The sequence below is a fragment of the Ammospiza nelsoni genome, chromosome 2 (genome assembly GCF_027579445.1).
Source record: "Ammospiza nelsoni isolate bAmmNel1 chromosome 2, bAmmNel1.pri, whole genome shotgun sequence".
Classification (NCBI taxonomy): domain Eukaryota; kingdom Metazoa; phylum Chordata; class Aves; order Passeriformes; family Passerellidae; genus Ammospiza; species Ammospiza nelsoni.
The window spans coordinates 101,884,612-101,909,074 of NC_080634.1; positions in this window are offsets into that span (position 1 = coordinate 101,884,612).

Consider the following 24,463-nt stretch of genomic DNA (forward strand, 5'->3'; position numbering starts at 1 on the left):
AAGTTTGAGATGCCGAATTTACCTTTAGATCATTCCCTCTCCTGCTACAGACTTGAGAGGGTTGAGAAATATTGTATACAACAGTGACAGGGAGTCTTTCCTAACCAAGTTCCCCCTTGGGTGTCCTTGCATGATTCCTCACAAAGCTATTTATAGGAATATGATCTGTGGCAGGCCATCAGCCCCAGATACTACACTTTATACTTCTTAGCAAATAATCTCAGAAAATCTATTATTATGAGTTGTATTCTGGCAGTATAACTAGGTGCACATTCCCATGTGATAATAAAAATGCACATTATTATTGGGCTGTCAGCAGTGTGCAAAAAGGTTACCAACATCAAGAAAGAGGAAAAAGGTCATCTTTCATTTGCACAAATGTATTTTAATTAATCTGAATTATTTGCATATCCTGTTGCTTCTGGCAATTATGAAGACTGAATTGTGCCAAACATATACTATGAATGTGATAGAGCGAGCTTTGGCAGCTTTGCATTCAATGATTCACAGCAACATGCTAAACCCTAACAACTGTTCCTTCTGTGATGCTGTAGTGCAAACAAGAAAGATAAATTGGAATTTAACTAGGCTGGATAAATGAGCCCATTACTAAGGGTTTAGTTCACTGTCATTCTGAGATGACAGTTAGATAAAAGATCTGTACTTTACTTGGTATTACAAATAAGTCATCATTCCAGAATTTTTCAAACAGATGTCCCTTTGGAATTATTAATTTACTTATTCCCATTATCTTGGTATGCCTGGGCAACATTCTACTGGCTGCATTATCAGCAGAAACACAAACAAGCAAGTTGCCTTTAGGAGTGTATTGCAAGGTCACAGAGAGCCATTAATCCCCTCTTACAGTTTCTGTGCTTGCATCACTTTCCTTCTTCAGTTCCTTTCTTCTCCTGCCTGGAAGGGTTTTCTGGGTAGAAATCACATGTTACAGTTGACAAATCACATAAGGAGGGCTTTGGAAAATGGGTGCCACTGTGCCATCACCACCATGATATGTAGCATAGATATTAGGAAAATTCTTCTTATTCCCCTCATTTTCAACCTGTCATCAACTGCTAAGCAGTTTGTCTATGACCAATCATGAAGGGTCCATGCTTTGTAGGAATCACCTATGACAGGCTTATATGTTATCAGGGATTGAAAGAAATGTCTGATTTTCTCCTCTGGAGGGAGCCTAAGTCCCAAGTCACAGGTTTGATTTTTTTCCTCTAGTGAAACAGAAACCAATCTCTCCAATGAATTATCCAATTCCCAGAATAGTTCCTGGAACCAAAAATTAAAAAAAACTACTCTTAAACTGACTTGAGGCAGTGTTGGGTGACAGATATATATCAGTTGTTCAATGTCCAAGGCAGCAATCAGCATACCCATCCCTCCATACCATGAACATTCACAGACCCAAAGCCATGACCGTAACTGATGGGTGAGTAAATCTTCTGACAGGTCCAGAAAATTGCACTGTAGATCAGGAAAATATGTGCCAGTAGAGGAAGTTCTTGAAATGAAAGCCATTGCCACCAAATTCAGACATATAACATGTAGGCTTCCTTCGAGCAATCATTGTAAAATCTCTGAGCACTTATGACTATTAAAAAACTCTCATAATTTCTAAACTTTATACAAGTCTTCTAGAAATCTTGGATGGTCATTTTAATCATTGCTATTGAAAATTTTCCAAAGGAGAATTACAGTTTTAACTACTCAATCGCCCCATATCTTCTGCATTATCTTTTACAATATTTCCCGGAATGCTCTTTACAGCCTTTCACCCTGAGCTGTCTTTCTGGACCCCAACTGGTAGCCAGGTCAACATCTGAGTTGTAGGCACTGTGACTGACCCTTAAACCTGTGCATCATCCCACAGCTGTAGCAGAGAGCAGACTTGAAATTCACCTCCAATGTGCTCTCTTGAGTCACTATAAACAAATCAATCACCTGCTTGCCTTTTCCCTGAAATTACAGTCACCCCTGAAAGAAAAGGAATCTGCATACATTAGATCTTTTTTGGAGCTTGGCTTTATTACTCTGACAAGAACATACAATTTCTGGCTGTCACTTCTTGCACATTCGCTGTAGATGGGTTTCCTAAAGGTCAAGTTATCTCATCTGAAAGACTATCAGTATGGATTGAAAAGCATGAGAGAGTGTAGCTGGTGCAGCTCTCCAGTGAGACAGAAAGGCTGACTGAAGCAGAATTCAGAGGTCATTTTCTTATGGTGTCAAAAATATGCCAAATCAGAAACCTGCAAAGCAGTGACATGGTGTAAGTCATTAATCTTTACAGAATGCTAGGAACTGGAATTAGGCGTGGGATCATGTGCCAAGTTCAGAAGGGCAATACAAGAATTAGTGTTCAGCAGAAACCAGGAATAGTCCCTTCTCTCATTGTTCTTTGTGAATATCTATAACAGAACATGTGCTCAAGTGTACCTGAAAAAAAAAAGCAGCAGCAACCATGCTTCTGCAGCAACCATGCTTCTTCAGTGCTCTATATTCCCCAAATCTCTGCCTTTCCTTGCATTTTGCAGAACTGCAAGGATACAAGTAACCAATCCAAATCCTTACACAAGAACATATGGAAGATGAATACACATATTCAGCTGCGGTTAGCCAAAAGGAGATTTTGTTTTCAAATCTTCAGCAAGAGCTGCCTGTTGGGCAGCATCCTAGTGGCACTAGAAAGAACAGCGTGTCATTCTTAAAAGTTGCTTGATACTTGAACTTGGTTTCACTGACTTCACACATGAAAAGTAAATAAAATCTCTGTAAGCCACTGCTACCTTTGTGGTCTGAAAGGTATCCTTGAGAGATTGGGATGTACTGATCAAAGAATCATTTAAGGCACAGAGACAATCAGAGTTCAGCTCTATTCTATGCACAAGCTCTAGGTGAGGTTTGTCTACTTGATACATTTGCTCAACACCACAAATAATTCTGATCATGCAACTCCCATCAGTGGAAACTGAAGAGAGTGGTCTTTGCAAAGTGGGGGTGGAAAAGCCATGCTGAAGAAGGAAGGTGCATAAAAAAGAATTTTGTGCTTTTGGTTCCCTCTACTGCTTTTTGCTGCTGCTCTGACAATTTCAGAGAACATTCAGTATAAAACATAAATACATTATTTTAATACATAATTTTGTATAACATACAATTTTCACCCCTAACACATTTTTTTCCTCACTTTTTTTATTCCATGCAGTGATTGAAAAATTGTAGAATGAATAGGAAATGCTTGCTTACTTACTTTTTTCTCAGGACTTCAGCAGTGATTCAGTAGTGGATTAGAAAACAAAAAAAAAGAGAAGATGATGTGTCTTCAGCAAGGGATAAAGAGTTGTCACTGTCTGTGGATCAATGGCAGTTGTGCTAGATAGCAAACCCCAAGGTTGTCACCAGCCTAGGAGAGGCTGCTTGGAATGCTCAATACAGTGATATTTGAAATAGCATATCAGAACATTGTGTTTTAAGAAAAGAGTAAAACTGAAGTAATTATTACTGTGTTACTATAAGAAAATGTTGGGATGTTGCATCATACAGAACACAAACTCATTTTATCAAAGTGATGTAGAAACCTTATCCAGAGGAAAAGCTTTTGAGTAGCAGCTGGTGTCTAGACTGCCTCTCCCCTCACAGATTTTCCTGCTGAATTGCTGGAACCTTATTGATGGAATTGCTCCTAAACCTGATTTAATTCAGAGAAATGAAAAGGGAATGTTGGCAAGTTTAGCACTGTACAGATGAGTATGGCCCAGAGGTCAGTAGTCCTGAAGCTAAGCATGCATTAGCAACTTTTTTCAGAATGAAAGCTGATAAATCCACAAAAATGGTTAATTTCCAACATTTGGATATATTTACTGCACTGATAAATCTAAGACAGAGTTCATAACTTAAATGTCTGGTAGCTACCAGGCCTGATGATGTTTTGCAACTTTCTATTTGCAAACAAGAAGAGAATATGGTTCTATTTGTGCAGCATTTTTGGAATAGGTGGTTTAATACAGACTTAATGTGAAGCTCCCTATTCGTCCACAGGCAAGAACTTGGCTATTTGTTATTCATCATTCTTTAGGTTAAAATATGGGAATAAGAACCATTCCTTATGAATTCAGTTATCTGTCAGATGCATGGAGCAGTCAATCAATCATGTTAAAATACTCATTAAAAAGGATTGAGTTCTTAACTCTGTGAAGATCCAATTTGAATAAGCAAATCTTTAACACAGATTTGAAGGGATATGCCTTGTTTTCATGTTTTATATATTTCTGAAAGGCACTTCTACTCTGTGAATGTAAAGCTTCTTTCTTAACCCCCTCAGAATAAACATTGCTGCACAAGTGCAGAGACAACCAAGTCATCTGTTGGGTACCAGGAAAAATTGCCCCTGTCCTTCAGGGTGATCCAACAGGGTATTTGGTCTATGGGATTGACTATCCAAATGGCTAAGGGCTGTCTGGAAGGTTCAATGCTCATTGAGGCATATGGGCCTCAGTTTCCATTATCTAAATGCTGTCAGATTTGAATGCATCTTTAAAGTGAGGAGATCTGCTCTCTTTAAAGCATCTTTAAAGAAAGCTTGGACACTGTGAGAATATGGAAGCATTTAGCATCCTTTAGAGTTGGCTTCCCGCCATTTTCTTTTTCTGATTGTCACTTCATCCTGAAAAATAAGTTAATGCAGTTCCACATGGAGATGATTTTATAGATTTAGAAATCTGTAAAGAAAATTTCAGAAGGGCCAGGAGCTTCAGAGATCAGTAGAATCACAGCAGTGCTCCTGTATAACTCACGGTGTGGTGCAGCAGTGGGTGCCGTCACACACAATCCAATTTTTTGGAAAGATGATGGAGACGGGTTTTATCACATGCATGGCACTTTACTTCTCAAATGCAAATATGGATCTCCATAATTTACAGCTTCGGTTTCTTTTAAAGTTTATTTTTTATTCTCTCTCTCTGCACGTTGTGCAGATATGCTGCCTGAGGAGTTGCAAGGGTGGAGCTTTTGTTTGGAAGAGGGATCTAGATTATGCTGTGAGGATTGCCATAACTCAACACACTGTGATCTTTTACCGCTCCTGTGTGGGTCGCTGGTGGTGAGAGAGAGACGGTGAATCTTGTTTCTTGAATCAGAAGGCTGATTTATTATATATTATATAGAATACATTATAACTATGCTAAATAGAATAAGGAGAGAGGTTTGCAGAGCTGCTAGGCTAGCTAAGAATAGATAGAAAGAATCTATAACAAAGTTTTGCCCAAGGACTCAGTCCCCTGGCTTGCACTGGTGATTGGCCCTTAATTATAAACATAGAAAATGAGCCAATCAAGAAACTCCTGTTACATTCCACAGCATCTGATAATAATTGCTTACCTTGTCTTCTGAGGCCTCTGGCCTCCAGAAGACACAGAAATCCAAAAGAAAGGATTTCTGTGATGAAATGTCTGCGACAGTGATCACTTCACCAATTTCCATTTACAATTGACCCATGGAGAATTGTGTTCTCCACATACACAAAAAGTCAGAAACCTTGCACAGGGGTTGGCTGTTTTCACTTACAGCAAGGATGTGAGTGAAATTTGTTCAGACAGGCCCAGAAGAAGTGTTTCTCAAAAAATCACAGTCAGCTCTGCATATGGCTAGTTGGAAGGTAGAATTTCACCTGGTCCTTCTGCTAGGATTGCTTGGGGAAACCTCAAAAATCAGAGGGAAGACAAGAGCTATGTGCCTTGGATGGATCTATGTTTTAGCCATAGGCCGGGCCTAGAAATCTGAAGGAAATAGCACAAAGTGCTCTCGGAAAAAAAAGATGATGATCTCAGAAATTTAAATCATTAGAAACATCATAAAAACTCTGTTCTTGTGACTTTTTCCAAGGGATTTCTTAGAACAAAGCCTTTTGAAAGCATGTATAACAGAGGAATTATATTGTAAATAAATAGGAAGAATCATCCTTTAGCAAACAGACAATTGTTTCCTTGGCTTTCTTAGTAGCCTAGAACAAATTATCTAGGGCTTAATTTTCTTTCAGTAGAGCTGTTCCTCTCCTACAGCCAAAATAATCTATCTTCCTTGCTATAAGTATAGTGAGGAGGTTTAATGTGCATCTCTTCACTGATAAATAAATCCACCTTCTCTGTAGGATCATGTACCCTCCTGATAGGAGTCTTTTGTTTGAAAAGGAGGATGCTATTCATGGAACATAGAACTCTCAGAAATAGCACCGTGGAGTAAAAGCTGACCTTGAAAATGCAAGGACATTTTGCAACTTCCAGTAATGAGACAATACATGACAGATGAAGGGAGTAACTGAGAAAATGGAAGGATGGTGGAAGATGGTTCATTTGCTGTCTCTGTGGAGAATTTGTTGAGTTCAGCAACTCAGTTGAGTTCTGAGGAAGAGGGAGGTGTGGAGGAATTCAAAAGCTGTTGACACTTACTGTGCCTGAAGAGAAGCCATTTTCCATTTGCCAGTGGCTGGAGTCCAGCTGAAAATAAAATTGCTGATAAAAGGGAGCATTAATTTACCTTCCTAGACCATCCATTTGCTGGTGCAGCATTGTTTTCAAAAATTTCTGCATTTTGTCATGGCATAATTTTGGAGCTTGGATGATTTTGCTTTTCAAGGAATTACCTGTAGAAAAAAAACTTTCGACCTTCTGACACAGCCAAATTTACTCTGACTATTATATAAATATTTAGACTGCTATACTGCTAAAGATCATCTGATTGCCTTCTGCCCTTCACCCAGTGTTCTGCTGCTTTGGCTGCTGATAGCACATGGTATCCATAGACACAAACACAATGACCCCTGGCACTGAGCAGTGTGGAGCTGAGGCAGCCAGCAGACAGAGCCCTGGCTGACCCTTGCCTACAGCACACAGGTCAGTCCAACAGCAAGGGGATACTGAGCCTTCCCTCACCTACTTCCCTTCTCCTTCCCTTGAGGGCCATGATCAGTACAGACCTGATGCACTGTGATCAGAGCAGCAGCAAAGACATTTGACTTCTACTTTTTCCCTCTCAGGCACATTTTTTGCCTTAGTAATTCAGATACATCATATGCTGTCCTGTTACTGATTTCAGCTGCAGCCATGGAGAGGCAGGGAACCCCATTCATTGATGTTCAGGATGGGAGGGAGGGCAGCCAGGGTGCTTCAGTGTGTCCAAGAAAGGCTTGAAGGATTAAGCCTTGTGGTATCCCTGTGCGTGGCAGGGAGGTTGAAACGGTATAATCTTTAACTTCCTTTCCAACCCAAATAATTCAATGATTCTATGATTCTATGATTCTATGATTCTATGATTCTATGATTCTATGATTCTATGATCCTCTGATCCTATGATCCTATGATCCTATGATCCTATCATTCTGTGATTAGAGTGGCAGACAGGGTTCCTGTTGAGGGCCCTGAGTCCCTGCTCTCTTCTGCCTTTGTGTCCCAGACCTCAAAGCAACAGCTGAGTAAAACCCAACATCTCTCCCATGGAGCTGAGAGAGCTGACACTTCTTTGGGACACATGGTGATTTGCAATGCAGTGGAGACACATGAATTCATATATCTCTGAAAAGCTTAGGCTGGCTGTGATTGTGTGTCACTTTTCAACTTTCCAACTATATTTTGAGGGGGCGCTGATGACTTTCCATGTCCATGTCCCTGACAGGCAGACCCCAATGGGATCTGAGCTGATCCAGGAGGAGCACACACAAGCTCAGCTGTCATTGGACTCCACATCCTACTACTATTTCCAGCAATACCAGGAAAATTATCTGCTTTCCGCTCTACTTCATGTATTCAAAAAGATAACTTGGCTCTGCTGGAATAAACATAGCACACAGCTCTCCTGTCAGGGTGCTTACTTCATTAGTCAAAGGAAAAAACTGATTCTCATAGTTTTTCTCCTTGTAATTTTCCTGAAAGGCACTTTTTTCTTCCTGCTGGAGGCCCTGCATGCGTAGTCAGCCATAGCATGTATTGTTTAAACCACTATTTGAGCTCTCTGTAAGTAACCCTTTCAACAGCATTACTTGTTTTGGAAGAAGAAATGAATGATACCAGAAGGACTGAGATCTGAATTTTCAGACATTTTAAAAACAACTTTTGCAGTTCTTGTATTGGATTATATTTCAGTGGGCTACTCAGTGCTGGGTTGACAGTTGAACTTTATAATCTTACAAGTATTTTCCAAAATAAACAGTTTTATGATTCTAAGAATGGTACATTGTCCTTCCATACATGTTAGCTCAGAAGACAGTCACTTGATCTTGGACTGAGTCAGCCAAAAGTGAATTTTGGAAGAAGCAGTGAGATTTTGCAGTCAGGCAACAATCTCAGGTATTGGTAAACGTGTCTGTTTCCTGTCAGAACACATCTAGGCAAGCTGCAGAAGGGGTGATCCTTGTCTGCGATTTCTGATGTGTCTGACCACCATCCACTGCATGTCAGGACCACATGGCCACTATGGGCTGCAATGGGCTCTGTATGCTTGGACCCCATCCCTCCCATTTCCACCCTCAGAGGAGCATGGATAAAAGAGCCTTCTTTAATCTGGAGGCTGGCTTTGCTGCTGAACACTGCTGTGGGTGTACATCACAAGGAAAACCTTTGCAAGAGCAGTTTATTTTGAGTATTTCAAATTTTTACAGAGTTGAAATGGATATTGCATCTCAGTCATGTGATCTCCTTTTTGTTTCTTTATTTAGAAAAAGTAAGACTGAAATATTTATTTTGGTTTTTTGTTTTAAATAATTTGTATTCCAGTTTCCCACCAGAAACACAGACACCGTCTACTCTCTTTTCCCAGAGGACTCTATGGATAACCAAAAGCCACAAGATTTTATCATCAGAAGAACAAAAGCACTGAAAAGTGCAAAATGAGGAAGAGGACATATATTTCTGGCCAGATTACTTAAAACTCTTTCCCTTGTCCGTTTTTAACTCTTAATTAATTTGAGCACCTGCAAGAGACTCAAGTCTTGAGAAAACTCCACAGACAAGTTCCTCAGTCCCCTAGCAGGGCATCCAAAAATTGAAGAAGGCAGCAGATTATGTGTCAGAAATCAGAAATGAATAGTAAGCAGAAATCTTTAGAGAAAAAAAAAAAAAAAAGAAAAATCAATTTTTGCACTTCCTTATGCAAAAGCAAGCTGAAAGAAGGTGTGTGTCTTCATGTGTCTATCGAACACTGAATGATATGAAGTAAGACATTGTAGGCCAGGAAGTTTGTTAAACAAACCTTATGTAATGGATCTTGATTTTAACAAAATAATTATGATTAACAGGAGGTGATCAGGAGGAATGGAAGGTGCTTCTTTTGCAAAAGATACTGTAGTGTATTCCAAGTGGTAACACCAACACTTCATCAGAATTTCCAAAGGATCACCTCAGTGAAAAATACTAAGAAAGAAACAGGTTCCTGCAAAACTGAGTAGTATGAATTCTCTTGCCAGATGTGGTTAAAGTGTAATTTATGATCAGTGGCCTGCATATCATAGCTTAAATAGCTGCACTCTTTCAAATAAGAAGTAATAGGGTCACCTTTCTTTCTCCTGTACCGAAAGGGGCTGTCTCTGTTTGGATGGCTGATTCCTGAGCCAAAACCAGGGAATTTTCTTGATGCTAATGGAAGAGGGCAGAAGATAGCATGTGAATCCAATTTTGAGGATAATGAGTCTGCTTTCCACTTTCCAGAGCTGGCAGGCTGTTTTCAGATAGAGCTGTAACAGCACATTTTCCTCATCCCCTGCCCTTTCCTGAGGTCGTTTGACCTGGTATACACTTGTCAAATGGTGCAGATTGCCAGAGAGCTGGGACATATCCAGAGTGTTGGGAAGGTGTCAGGTGGATGGGACTCCAGACGGAAAAGCACATAACCATATGAAGAGTCAGAGCAGAAGGCTGGATCTGAGATGACTGTGGGTGATATCAGGCAAACAGTAGGAGGAAGATGCAGAAATACTCTGAAGCTCAAATACTTGTTCCTTTTCTCACTCTCTGTGAAGTTTTAATATCAGGAATTTAGAGGTCATTCTCCAGCAAAACTGAGTCAGGGGTGTTTTCTGCATAGATGGATGCAACTCACATTCCAACAGCTTTTGCTTCTCTCTGTGGTCCCTTTGAAATTCAGAATATAAGATCTGAGGATGGAGATAAAGCTGCTAGGACCTATAGCTTGGACTCACATGAACACATGGCTTCTGGAGTAAACTGCTGCCAAGTTACAGACAGGACAGAAGAGGGAAAAAAAGCCAAACTAAGAAGATTAAGTATAGCTCGAGTTTTATTCCTGTTCCACAGACAGTTTCAGGGAATGTTTATCATGTGCATTTTTGAGGTAAATTCTGCATTCATATTTAGCTTGTTGCCAGTTCCTATTCTGTCACAACATAGTCCCCCATGTGGAAATCATGTTCTGTTTTTATGCAATTTATAGTATTTCTCTGAGATTAGTCTAGCAAACTGCCAGGTTTGCATGGATGAAATTACTGTACTAGAATAACTTAAAAGAAAACATGGAAATTCACATAGCAAGCTCTTGACACATAATTGGCTCTGTGAATTACTTATCCTAAATATCCCAGCATGTGTTTGTGATAAATTATCAGCTATATCTTTTATTCAGTTACAACTGAGGTGCTACAGCATTTATCAAGGCCTGGTGGTGAAAGAAAATATTGAGGCTTGAAGACATTTATAAGCAGAGATGGTTAAAAAAAATGTTCAAAAGCCTTGTGTTTTTAAGGCTACCCATTTTGCGCCAGGAAGCACCGACATCCCCCTCCTGGAGTTCCAACTTAGATACAAAAACTGACAGAATGTCAGAAATGAAGAGGCAAACTGAGCATAGTGTTATGAAGAGAGCCCTTGCTAACCAAGACATAACCTTGTGATCACCTCTGCTGAAGATTGGGTACACAAACCTTTGACCAGTTCTGTGCTCTTGCCTCTTGGGGAGGGGTGTCTGTCTTCATGGGAGATGTGGTTTCTCAGCTAGGAGTAGTTTCTAGACTTGCTAGCGTTGGACTCAAGGATGAAGGAGACATCTAATGTCTCTTTTCTTCGTGGTGTAATGCACAGTTCCCTGGAGCATTCTGCTGAGGTCAGCTCTGTGATAACCAAGCCTATGTAAATGGGCATCCAGGGGACATGTCTGTGTCTCTGTTTTAATGAAGGACTAGAATTGTGAGGAGCTGAGAAGCACCTTCATATCTGAAGTTCTTGTAAGTGTTGCTGAGCTCAGTCTGTGGTAGAGCCAGGAATGATAGTGGCAAAACAGTTGGGATGAATTCTAAAGAATGTCAGTTTAAAAAAAAAAAGGAACATTTTAGAAAGAGTAGCTGAAATTAGGTGTCTAACAGAAAGCCCAGCTCTTCTCATGGTTCATAATTTTTCTCTAAAGGCAGTGCAAATTTTCCTTCTTTACCTAACAATTATTAACAGTGAAACTGAGATCATATTGCAGTCATGCTTCTGAATCTCCCACCCAACTTCTTGTTTAATATCATAGGCAGGGTTTCTGTCAGTGTTTTCTCAAGAGAGTAGCACTATTTAATGAAACAATTAAATTTAAATTTGTTTGGTGGCCTGAAAGTCCTCAACAGTATTTCAGGCTTATAAACACAGTGGGAAGAAAGTTATTCTTGAGAAATGAGAATAGAGTCAAGTTGTGGATAAATATCTCAAATTGTAATCTCAGCCACAAATCCCATTTCAGGAGCAGAGAGCAGCCAGAAGAGGTCATGATCCAGCCTGACAAGGGATGGAATTGGCAGAACAAGCATGTTAAACACAGCCACTGAAAGAAAAAGAGATGCTGGGCTGAGATGGCAAAACCAGACAAAAAATGATTTGGTAACAGAATCCATAAAGGTAGAATTCCCTCTTAGGGAGAAAAGTTACCAAGATGAAAAGTCCTGTGCTCAGTTACTCACGCTGTAGTAAAATGGGTAGCAGTCACTTGCAAACTCTATAGCATATAAGAATTAAACACTATAATTTCTAACAGAAGTAAGTACAAGCTTTTCATTCTGACTGATATAAATGTCATGGACTGCTTATAGATTTGAATACTAGTAACATTATAACTGTTTTAGATGAGAATCACTTCTGGACCCAGTGTCCGATTTACCATCACAGCAACATCAATGCAGAAAAAACAGTTGTGTCACTTGAGAGCTAGGCCTGATCACAGTGTAAGCCAAGCCTTAGGGAAACTGCTAGCACACCTTAACAAATGCATAACAAAGTACTGAAATGTGTCTGAGATGTGGTCATGAATGGCCAGCTCAACAGCACTATTTATTCTGGGTGCCCAGATATTGAGGGGGTCAAATCATTCCCAAAGAAGGCCAGATTGGCCTGGGAGTGTTTTTCTGACTCAAAAAGGTGCTCAAGAAACTTAACACAATTTGCTTGTACTTGTTCCACTGACACGAAACTTCTCAGTTCTTCATCACCTTCAGGGTTTTATGCTTCTCAGCATTGCACCACCAGCAAGCTAAATTTGGAGTTGAACTATTTTTGAACATCAGTTTTTAGAAGACACTTTGTCAATGTCCAGCTAGTTTTTGTTTTGTCTTTTGCTTTTGAACGGAAAGTTTAATAGTATATACCAGTGAGGTGACACTGTGTATGTCTCTGTTCTCCTTTACACTGTGTCCTATACCTGGCTTTCCCTTGCTAGTAATACCTCGTTCTTTTTCCAGAAAAAATCCCTACCAAGATTTCTCCTTGCCCTGATTCAAAGGAGCACAACATTTTCTGTTTTACATGGCCTGAATGGCTTCACTGACAACTGTCTTTCCTCATATGTGCTCAGTGGTCTAATCTGCCTGTTCAATGGAAAAGACAACCAGGTGCAAACACAAAGAAAAATTAGCTCTTTTTTTGGACATATTTTAGCCCATGCAGGAAAAAAAAGGAGACTGAGGAGGTAGAAAATACAGTAAGAGAAACAAGATCTGGCTGGAGTTCCTTCTGTGAATTTGTGAGGGTTTTTTTTTGCCTGGTTTGTTTTGTTTTTTGTTTATCAACTGGTGAAACTTGTTTTTTTGAATGTAAATGTTCCTACTAAAAGCTCAGGAAATGATGGACAGGTCTAGGATAGCAGTGATGTTTGTTTGGGAGGAGAAAAGATGAAGTATAATCTTGTCTAGTGGAAACAAGAAGTTTGGGGCAGGGAGGAGAAGCCTAGTGAGGGTGAAGAGCCATCAAAGATTTCCCAGGTTGATCTATCAGGGACAGGCACATGTGTTTGTCCTTCTGTACCTGCTTTCCCAAACAGGAGGCAGAGCATTCCCTTCCAGACACCCCATGGATGTGTCCTGTGTGTCACCTCTGAAGGGCAGTAGTTCCCACAGATGGAGAGAGACATCCTTCTGTGCTTTCCTGGGAATGCTTGAGCAGATTGTGCTCTTCAGGGTGATTAGCTTTCGTCCCAAATTGCAAACGACAGCTTTATGAGGTTACTCAAACAGTGGTTTATCCAGAGGAAATCTTGTGGAGCTTGTGAACTGATGGATTTGTGACTGACAAAAATGGATTTTGAATGCTCACATATGGTGCTACCAAGCCTGGATTTTGTTGTCCAATGCAGTTTTATTTCAGTAGGAACAGTGTTGAAAATATTTATTCATCACCACACATGAAAACAAGACTCTTCTAACTACTCCATTCCATCTCATTATGTTTATTTAAGCATGGTGAGAAACACCATGAGGAGAAGATTTTTAAGTTATTTTGCTCTATTTAAAAATAGATTTATGACAGTGGTGGAGGGCTAGGCCTGGCTGGCAGCTAATCCCCATTTTGTTCACTCTTCCAATAATGGGGGAGAGAATCTGAAGGGCAATAGTGTAAAAATTTGGTGGGTCAAGATCAAGACAGCTTCATTAGTGATGAAAAGCTGCATGCACAAGCAAAGGGATTTGTTCTCTGCTTCCCATTGGCAAGACGACGTTTATCCTGGAAAACAGTGCCTCAGCATGCATAATAGTTACTTGGGAAGGCAGGTGACATAACTTGAAACACCTGTGACTTCTCCTCCTTTCCCCAGAATTTATTGCTAAGCCCAGTGTTGTAGTTTGGGATATCCCCTCTGTCAGTTCAGGTCCGCTGTCCTGGCTGAGTCCTGTCCCTCTCAGGGTGCTGGGTACCCAAAGAGCAATTGCTCTTATTGAAGACTGAGGCAAAGAAGACAGGAAGTATCTCAGCCTTTTCCTCTTCTTTTACACCACGCTTTCCCCCTGCTTCCAGTGAAGGAGGGAGATTCTTTTTAGCCCTCCTTTTGTTGCTAATTTGTTTATATAAATATTTTTATTGTCTTTTACAACAGTAGCCAGATTAAGTTCTAGGTGGGCTTTGTCCTTTCTTATTTTCTCACTGCATAACCTCACAACATCCTTGTAGTCCTCCCAGGTTGCCTGCAACTGCTTCCAGAGGTCATAAATTGCCTTTTTATTTCTGCACTCCAGCTTCTTGTGAGGCTTTTCCTCCATCTGTTGCAGTGGTTCCTGCTATACTGGTTCCTATTAACTCAAATCATGGCTTATGAGAATTTAGAGGTTTGTTGAAGAGGAAGTTTTCTAGATATTTCATGGCATAAAAATGTCTTGGCCCTGGGTATACCACCAGGGCACCTGGGGGTACCCTGGCTGTTCCTGGTCACTCAGCTGGCTTCCCCCACCTTGCCCGTGGCTCAGAACAACTTCAACGCCTCCAAATCCTCACTCCCTGCACACAGGAAGGCTTCCTTCCCCAATTTGTTTCAACTCTTGTTTATTTTCTGCTTCTTAGCTTTTGTTTCTTTTCTGCTTTCTAGATCCAAACTGAGTTTCTTGCCCAAGCACAGATCTTAGACATGAATCTTTCTAAACAACCGCAATCAGAAATATTTCACAGTGAAATTATGATGTGTTTGCACTCATGAATATATTGACTAAAAGGCCAAGTTTCAAGACAGGGAAAAAAATGAATGGAACACTGAAGAGTAAGGAATAGTTTGTAAGCAGAAATAATGAGCATAATTTATATGTAATTGTGAAAGTGATTGTTCTCATGGAATATGGGGTGTGGATATTAATAAAGGATGACCCCTAAGAAATAACTTACAAAAAATCACTTTCTCCAGTATCTTTGGTTTTGGTAAAATGAACATTTTTGAACTTTTTCCATGTTCTAGACAGATTCTTGCCACCTTATTTGTGTAGAACATTTGCAGCACATTAAAAAATTCCTCCTGCTAGAGCCTGAGTGAATGCTTGCACTCAGCAAATCCCCCTTAGTACTAGCATTTTAACTACACAGCATTTTGATGCTGCAGTGAGCTTTCTGTCATATTATGTGTGTAGTTTTCCATGCCTGCTTTTTAAACTCACAGTGTGAAAGGTCAGCCTAGGTCAGGTCCAATCCCCAGTCAGACATGGGTGCTTCTGTGTTTTCTGGTGGCTGACACCAGGAAGAAAAATTACCTCACTCATGTTTTTAAGCATCTACCTTAAGATTGTTTAGTAGGAAGCACTTGACCTCCTGACATAGAGGGACATGCTCTTTCTATATAAGAGCAGGGTCAGGATTTAATTCCAAATTAATTTTTCTTCCTCTTTCAGTCCTGCTTACCATAGTCCCTGGTTACTGTGATTATTGTTGTGGACAATTTGCATTTATGAACAAATGTCCAAAATTCCCAGCCACCATTTCAGGCAAAAAGATACCTTCCTTCTAGTGTTCTCAAGAAAGTCTAATATAGAATTGGCTTGTAAAAGATACCTTCCTTCTAGTGTTCTCAAGAAAGTCTAATATAGAATTGGCTTGTAAACTATAAGCAAGTCTACCTTCCAAACAGTTTTTTCAAGTGAGAGTTTGGTGTACGGACAAGGAAGTTGAGGGAGGTGCTTGTACTGCTACATGCAAATATAGCTTTTTCTCTCAGCCAAAGCTTAAGCAAACATCATACTTTAGAGAAATTTGGAAAATAATCAACAGTCACATTTATTTCTCTGTGTACATTCCATTTCTCTATTGAATGAACTATTAAGGAAGGAATTGAACAAAGATATGACAATCTCTTCCTACTGATGACAAACAAACCTGTAGTAGAAGATATAATAAAATTGACAAAGCAGCATGAGAGAGGAAGAATGAAAGCTCAGATTCTTGCAGCTGGAAGCCACGACATACTCAAAATTTTACAGCTGACGTAATTTGACAGTTCTGATGAAATCCTAGGAGTATGTATGCACATTCAGCAAAAAAATATAGCCATGAATTCTATCCATCTTGACAGGCTGCCACTTGAATGGACACTTGATTAATATTATCTTTATTCACAGTGCTGCTTGGCATGAGCAAATGAATTTCAAAAAATCGAGCTAAATGCTTTCATGATTCACTATTGCAGGAAGGATACAGTGCAAATGAGACCTGGAAAATCACTTCTACATTAAACACAATCCATCACTTTTCCAAAGGTTTGGCTCATTCGGCTATACAGGTAGACTTGTACATTACAATAATCATTGGAACACATATTTTATATAAATGCAGCTTAAATTACTGTTCATTTAGAAAAATGTTTTACGGGTTTGCTGAGTTGGGTATTTGTCTGAAAAATATACTCTTCTGTTTTATGAATTCTAGGCTATCATTTATTATACTTTTATTTACTGTTGATTATGATTCCTAAATACATTAACTCTCTTTTTAACAACTCAATCTAGAGCAAAAAGGATCCACCACAAAAGCTGTCCTATCAGCAACCTGTAATTTCACAAAGAAAAGGGTTCTAGGAGTAAAGTTTGGGGCACTTATTTTAATGTGCTTTTGTTGTACTACTTCCAACTTTTCTACTAGCAATGTTTTCCTGTTTCTAGGGATCCATTTAGAATATGACTAACCCTTCAGTCACAATTTCCCTCTCTTGTAATTTTTCTTGCACAATTCAAGTTGCTGTTATTTGGCTTGGCTTCTCCTGGAAGCTGTCAGTGCTGGTTTTGGTTGCAACCAGCATCATAATATTGGAAATACTTACCTTCTAGCTTAAAAGGAAGGACGCCCATCTGGGATGTTTCTGTACTCTCTTGGGTAGAGGATGGCAGTCCTTTGGCACAATCGAAGCTGTGTGAGATTTGGAAAGAGCTGTGCTAAGGCTTCTCAAGTCTGTACTAGAAATTTTGCTCACAAAGGGCTGGTCAATGGAGCAGTTTTTTCCCTCCTGGTTAAGAAACAGTGATGCAGGTGAAAGCATTAAACCAGCTGGTGAGAGGAACCAAAGCTTGAAGATGGTGTTCCTTCAAGAAAGCATTCCCATTATGTTCTGGAGATTTTCACCTTGCAAGTCATGGGTAGTGCTCAGGTGCTTGTGCATCAGTGTCATTTGAGATGCCTTGGGACACCTGATAAGGATGCAAGAGACCTGCACCCCTTTGGCTGTAATTCAGCTGGAACTAGGGAGATGTCATTGGCACAAGATGTCCAATGTCTATTTGGTAGGTTTCTGTCTATATTCCCTCCCAGCTGAGTGCCCTGGGATTGTTGTAAGGACAGGGCAGAGAACAGAGAAGGGAAGTTCATGTGATGTATTAGAATGTACTCTAGGTTAGAGAAGGTGTACCACAACTCTGCCACAGCTGCTTATATCAAAACTCATGTTTTACATAGCATTTTATGGGTGTGCCTTTCAGCATGTGGCCTTTCCTTAGGACAGCTGCTATGAAAATGTGCTCCTGGCCCTACATGAGTTGTGACCTGGAGAAGAGAAAGCTTGAGCCCATCAAGGCAAGGATATTTTGTGAGTGAGCAGACGTGTAGATTTGTGTTTGCCTTATAAACTGGAAGGTGTTCTTTTGCACTTTGAGAAGGATTGATAAAGGTGGAGATAGCTCATAGAGATATTCCCTGAAAGCAAGAAAACTGTGCTACAAAAAGTGGAGCGACTTACTTAATGTTTATTCATAAAAATACATTTAAACACAGTTTTCTTTACTGCTCCTTCTAATCCTCACACTGGCACAGAGTCAGAGGCAGACTGGCTATAATGAGGTTCTCTATTTAATAAAACAAATAGAAGGAACTGTTTACTACACAACAAACCATGGTTAAAAAAGCATGTTTCCTTTTATTTTCTTTATTTATTATTTTTCTATTGTTTTCCTAAGTCATGAACAAGAAAATTCAAGAGCATTTGTTTCATTTTTTATTCTGAGAATGGAAAATGTTGTTGCAGTTTTTGTTTGGACATGTGCAAATTTTCCTTCCCAATGTAGGACAAGGTGGTTTGGAAATTGCCTTAATAGACGGTCCTGGGAACTGTTCCCAACTAATGAACACTATTAAGTAGCCAGATCTAGTTCAAGGATGATGACTTTGGTAATTCTGCATACAGGCACATGCTGGTTTTGCTTTGCAGTATAATTAGTCTCTGCACCTGCTTTATTTTAAATGTAAGCCATATGCTTGGTTTACGAAAACCAAACATCTGCCATAGAGTTGCTAAAATATGTTCCTTAAAATAAGCCTCTGATCTGCTGCTATATATCTTAAAAGAAATAAAAATGCATATTGATATTCTAAGACTGGATTTATGGTTGCTCCTCATTTAATTCACAGCTTTTCTCAAGAACTGTAGTTTTGACATGCAATACATTACTTTGTCTAAAAATGCCTTTTATACTTCTGAATCATCTTTCACATATTAACCACAAAGCTTACTTCTCTCCAGGAGAGAGTAGATCTCATGAATTTCTCTGCTTAATAGTGGGATTGAATCCTCTTGACCATTGCCTAATGAGGTTTACCCTGGAAAGATTTAAGCCAGGTTTATTTCTTGTCAGTTTCTAACAGAGTAAGAGGCACTGATTAATGGAATGACTATTTAAAACTCCACACATATTTGGAAGCTGCCATAAATTATCATTTTGCAATAGTATTTGCAAGAAAAATACGAAAATATACCAATATGGTAGATGAATGTGAAGGTCAGAAAGATTTTTCTGCTGTTACGAAAAGCTTACACCCTAAGTGGTGATAGCTTTTACTAATGAGAAGAAATATTAACTTTCATATTTCTGAACAGTGTATTAAGTTTGCTGGAAGTTTTTACTCTTCTGCTTACTATGACTAGAAAATACAATTAATACATTTTATTGTTATTTTTTAATTTTATTTTATGATTAATTTGTCTAGTCTATGTTAAATTTAACTGTACTACTTCTGCTTGTGTTAAAATCAGCAAGCCACCAAAAGAACTTGATAGTATTTTCAACATTGTTTTAAAATGGCAAGTAAGAAAAACAAGCTAAAACATTCATGGTGGGTTTTTTGTCACTAAATAGACCTTAGCCAATAACTGATTGCTTATACAATCAGTTATATATGAGTGAGAGCAAGAGGGGAAAGTTTGATCTCTCAGGACCCTAAAGTGCAGAGTTCATGTTTTCCATGCTTTTCCTCTAAAGTGTAATGTCCAGTTACAAGTGTGGTCTCCATTATAAGTGTGCTTAAAGACATGGCTGTTAAAGACAGCCTGGATTTCCTCTGGCCAGAGATGTGGTCCATGGCAGGAATTAAAGATCTCCTGCTTCCTTAACAGAGATTGGATATTAGCATAGGACAATGTTGGTTCTATTTCTTCTCATGCATTCTCTTCTTGGGTTTGGGTGGAGATTTTTTGAGGGTGTGGGGATAAGAGAGGGGAAATGATGAGAAGAGTGGATGTCTTTGAATAAGGCTGTGAAAAATAATAGTGACATCACTACAATGAAGTATTCCTCTTGCCCAGCAGACAACTATATGGAACCATCTTCCATTAGAAAATAGAGATTGTTAAATAAGAAGAATTTCAGAGGGATGTTATAAGAATAAATTATTATAAACTTTATTTCTAATGGAAAAGTATATAGTTTTGTGTGCTGTGTGTTAACAGTAAACTTGAAATATACACCACATTTAACATGACTTTATGTTGTAATATGACATTGTTGAAGTGTTTCAATGTTTAAAAAAGAAAATTGATTCTTACAGCTGAGGATATTCTGAGTTTCATTCTGCAGAAAATTTTGATTTGAATCGCAAGATTTGTTTTAGGAGAGAAGCAACGAACAGCTCTACATGTAAATAAAGTTTTGTAGCAGATGGAGTTGTTCTCTAGCCTTAGAAATATTGTGTAATGTTAGAATTTTAATCTGTTTGTTTTCACATACTTGGCAGTCTTCAAGAAAGCTATAAGTCAGCACTGTTAAACTCAGAAGTCAGTGTTTTGTTCTTAATACAATATTTTAAGGTTAACAAAAGAGAGAGAAACTGAGACAGAACTCAAGCCCAAGATGTTAATTTTTCTGTCTTAATGCCTTAGTGCGTAAATTCAAACCTGGTTTTATTTTGTCTTATCTATTTTTCAGGGCAAAGTGAAAGTTGAAGTTTGTGCCCTGTTTTTGAAAAAGTAGCTAGCAACTAGTACATGAGGGAGAAACCTTTTCATCCAAATGGCTTTTCTGTGCTTATATATGTTTGCAGAAAATAACATTTTTTTGTAGCATCTGTCTTCAATGCCATCTGCTACTATGCTTCAGGCAGCTTTGATTGTGTAAACTTAGCTTTGCAATTTGCCAAATGTAGTGACTTTGAAAATGTATCCCCATTCATCCTCTACTGAGACATTTGGTGCCTTCAGCAGAGCCAGTGCAGAATGTACCAGCCTCATCTCCAGTGAAAAAATTTCCTGTTTCCTGACTTCTGCTTGTGCCTTCTCATGCGCCACAGCCATCAGGTCAAGCCTTAGGGACAGATAACAGTATTGTGTCTATCAAAACAAATTCAAATTTAATACACATCTATAGAGATTTTCAATTCCATTATTTTTTATTTATTCCATGACTTATTCCATTATTTATTCCATATTTAATTCCATTATTTTACCATCTTATAACATTATTTTCTTACAGCTATTGAAGGACAAGTTAGTACCATAATAATAAGCAGGAGAGTGTATACCAACACACTCTTCTGTGTTTCATTGACCTGAATCAAAACTTAAACTCTTGTCATTTTCTGGACTGCTTGTGTAACCACCTCTTATGCTGTGCTCGTACAGTTATGTATCTATTCCTCTGTGGGGTGTAGTGGGACAAATCCTTCAAATACTTGCTTTTTCTTGTTCTTGAAAACCTCCCACCTTAAAACCTCATCTTAGGAATTGTTTTAGCCCTTGTCATTGCTCTAGTCAACATGAGCTTCCTGCATTTTAATGTAAGATTGCAACAATGTGAAATAGCCAAGAACAGAAGGTCCTCATAGACAAGTAAGAGAAGTCAGACAAAGGCTCAGCCATGTCAATATCATGTTGTTGAGAGACTTTCTGATCTTCATAGAGGCAAACTTTGAAGACATGTGTATTGTCTTTTTAAAATTTTTTAAAAATTTTTTCTCCCACTGAATTGGAAGAAAAACATATGATTTTGAAACACAATAGCCCTCCTTGAACTCTGAAGGAGGAGCAGCATCACACTTCAAGCTAACAGCAAATTGGTAACAATTGAGTTTAACTTAATTATGGTAGTCCATATAAACTCAGAGAAAAGGATGAATGGTACCTTTAGAGCAAAGACATGCTAGTAAGGACAAGAAATGTTCATATATTTTAATACTTTTAGTCATTTTGACAGAGCAAAAGGAAAACCAGGTAATTACTACTGGTGGAAGTGAGACCTTACCAGAACTGAGAGTAGGAGTAAATATTGGTCTGCCAAAATAATCTGTGTGTGTGTGATTTTGAGTATCCATTAGGATGACAAACTGAGTTTCCAGTGTCATCCTTTGGGTTCCAGTCCTTGAGACTCAGGATGAGCTGTCCCAGAGGTGGGTGGTTGCTTTGAGAACACTCTCCCATGAACAGCCACGCGATTCTGCCCTTCACTGACCACAGCAGCTCACCCCTGTGAGTGCAACTGCTCTTAGTAGGATTGTGAAAGAGGTGTCAGACCAAAGAGGGTGTGTGAAGTGCCCCACTTGGCTTCCTTGAGATGCCTTGAGCTGTGATCAATACTGATCTCCACCTGAGTCCCAGTGCTCTGGATGAACAGGATTGCAGGCCCTGAGAGAGACAGAGGCTGTTTTGTCCTCTCATAAACTTCTCTCAGGGGAATTGCATGCCTCTGAGAAACCTGTGCAAGGAGTTTCTCATCCTTCCAGGACCAGACTGCATGGATGTGTTAGTGTGAGACTGTACCAGCAGGACCAGGTTTAACCTGAACTCCTCACAAATGAGCAGAGAGTTTTTAACCTGGATGGGAAGAACCTGTAGGTGCACTCCTACTGCAAAAACTAGCAAGATATCTTTGTATCCTGTACCTTTCCAGCCAGTGTGGAAGTCATGAGTGTCTTTACTCACTGTATGCAGTGAGTCTGGGGTTAGGCTGTTGAAGGTACTATGCAAATACCTGGGTGTTATTTGCACTGCAAGAGCTTCTCAAGAATTATGTGAATCACAAGACAACTTGTTATGGCAAACACAATGTATTCAAGACTTTTTTCTGCTTTGTCACATGATTACAAAAAGTATTTGGTATATTCCTATGTCAGCAAAGGCCTGCTTTATGCATTTTTAATTGCTACAATGAGAAAATGGTGGAAAAAATGTAGACATGAACAAAGCTGTGGGAGTTGGTGGAATAAATACATAGACCAGAAAGCAGAAAAGCTCATTAAATTCTGATGAGTGAACACGGTTTTAAATGCAGATGTTTTAAATCCCATTAAAGTACCAATTTTCACTTTTTGAGACAAAAGCAAAATAAATCAATGTATATTAATGTAAAGTGGATCATCTATTGGAAGTCAGTAATACATTCTATGGAAAAGGTAAGTGTTCAGAAATTTGCTATATCAAAGTGATTGTGAGATGAAGGGCCAAAAATAAACAACACTGGATTCTTGCTAACACCAGGAATTAAGGAAGCTGAGGCTGATGTTTCCTCAAACCAGCTGCTCTTGGGATATATAGAGCCAGGTGTCTTAGAGCATGACAGTATATACAGAGGAAAAGGTACAAGAAGTTCTCATCAAATGGAGCTGGATGTGTCCTTCAGAGAGGACTGAATGGCCTGAGACAGCTGAGTGAAAGGAATGGTAATCTCACACAGCTGAAGAATTAAATTCCCTTTGAAAGTGATGACAGTGCTATTACTCTAAATAGCAACAGATGGATTAAAGGTGATGATTTTTGGCCTGGAGGATCGTGGTCCTGCCCTCAGCTAAGTGGAGAAATGAAGCAGTGTGGAATAACTAGGTGTTAATGGTACAATTTTAATAAGCCATCCAACAGTCTTTTAAACTACTACAGCTGATAGAGACTTTCCAGAAGCCTGCAGAAGCCATGCAGAAGGCCTTTAGTCCCCCTCAGGTTCTACTGAGAAAGGAGCTGTGCCCATAGATGCAGAATATTAGTAACATGTCTGTCTTTCGTTGAGTATGAAAAGCATACAAAAGCAGACTAAGCCTGCCCACATCCATATACATGCCTGAATAGCATGCTGAAATCTACAGCTGATGGCAGAGCAGATGAGGTGGCAGTGATTATTTTCCTGGAACTGTGACTATTTTCCTGGAAAATGTACTTAGTAGAGAACACAGGTACACATTTGGACTTACAGTAATAATAGCTGGCAAGAGGAGGGATGAGAGGCCTTGGCTGGGATGGAGGACACCAGTTCAGCTCAATTTGACTTTAAGCATGCAGAAAATTCTTGGAGTTGTGAAGCAATACTTGGCTTTGCTTCTAGAGAAGCAGAAGCTTAGAAGGACTTATGGGACTAAGCAAAGGCCCCAGCAGTTTTATAACCTCCAGGGAAAGCAGGCTCATGGGAGCACCAGTTTCTCTGAGATTTGTGCTCAGCATCTGCACACTTGTTTCACTAAATGAATAGATTTCCTGTGGGTTTTGTTTGTTTGCCTTTTTATTTTATATACTTTTTTTTTTTTTTTGAGCTTAACTTCTAGGGTTAAAAGAGGCCAGTCACTCAAAAAAGCAATTCAGTGATTCTCTGTGATTTCAGAAAATAATGGCGTGTTTCTTTGGAGTCTTTCACATGGGATTGGAAGATAAAATAATCAAGAATAAAATCAGCCCCTAAAAAAACAGACTGAAACCCTACAATAAAGAGGTCAGATTTGCATGACTGGGGAAATAATGAATGCCAGTGTCTGAAAACAGCTAAACAGCGTTTATCCCTGCAAAAGAATAATTATTCTCATCTGGCTATGAAATTCATAGATTTTCAAGCACTAAAGGCATGAGGAAAATATGGAGGAAAAATCTGGGACCATGGATATCTCAGATCAAAGTCACCATTCAGAAAACATCACTAGGATAATCCACCCTCTAGCTGATCTTTCCAGACTGCCACAGAACATCAGGAATTCTGTTGGAAGTGGAAGGAGCAGACAGAGTCACAAACGGT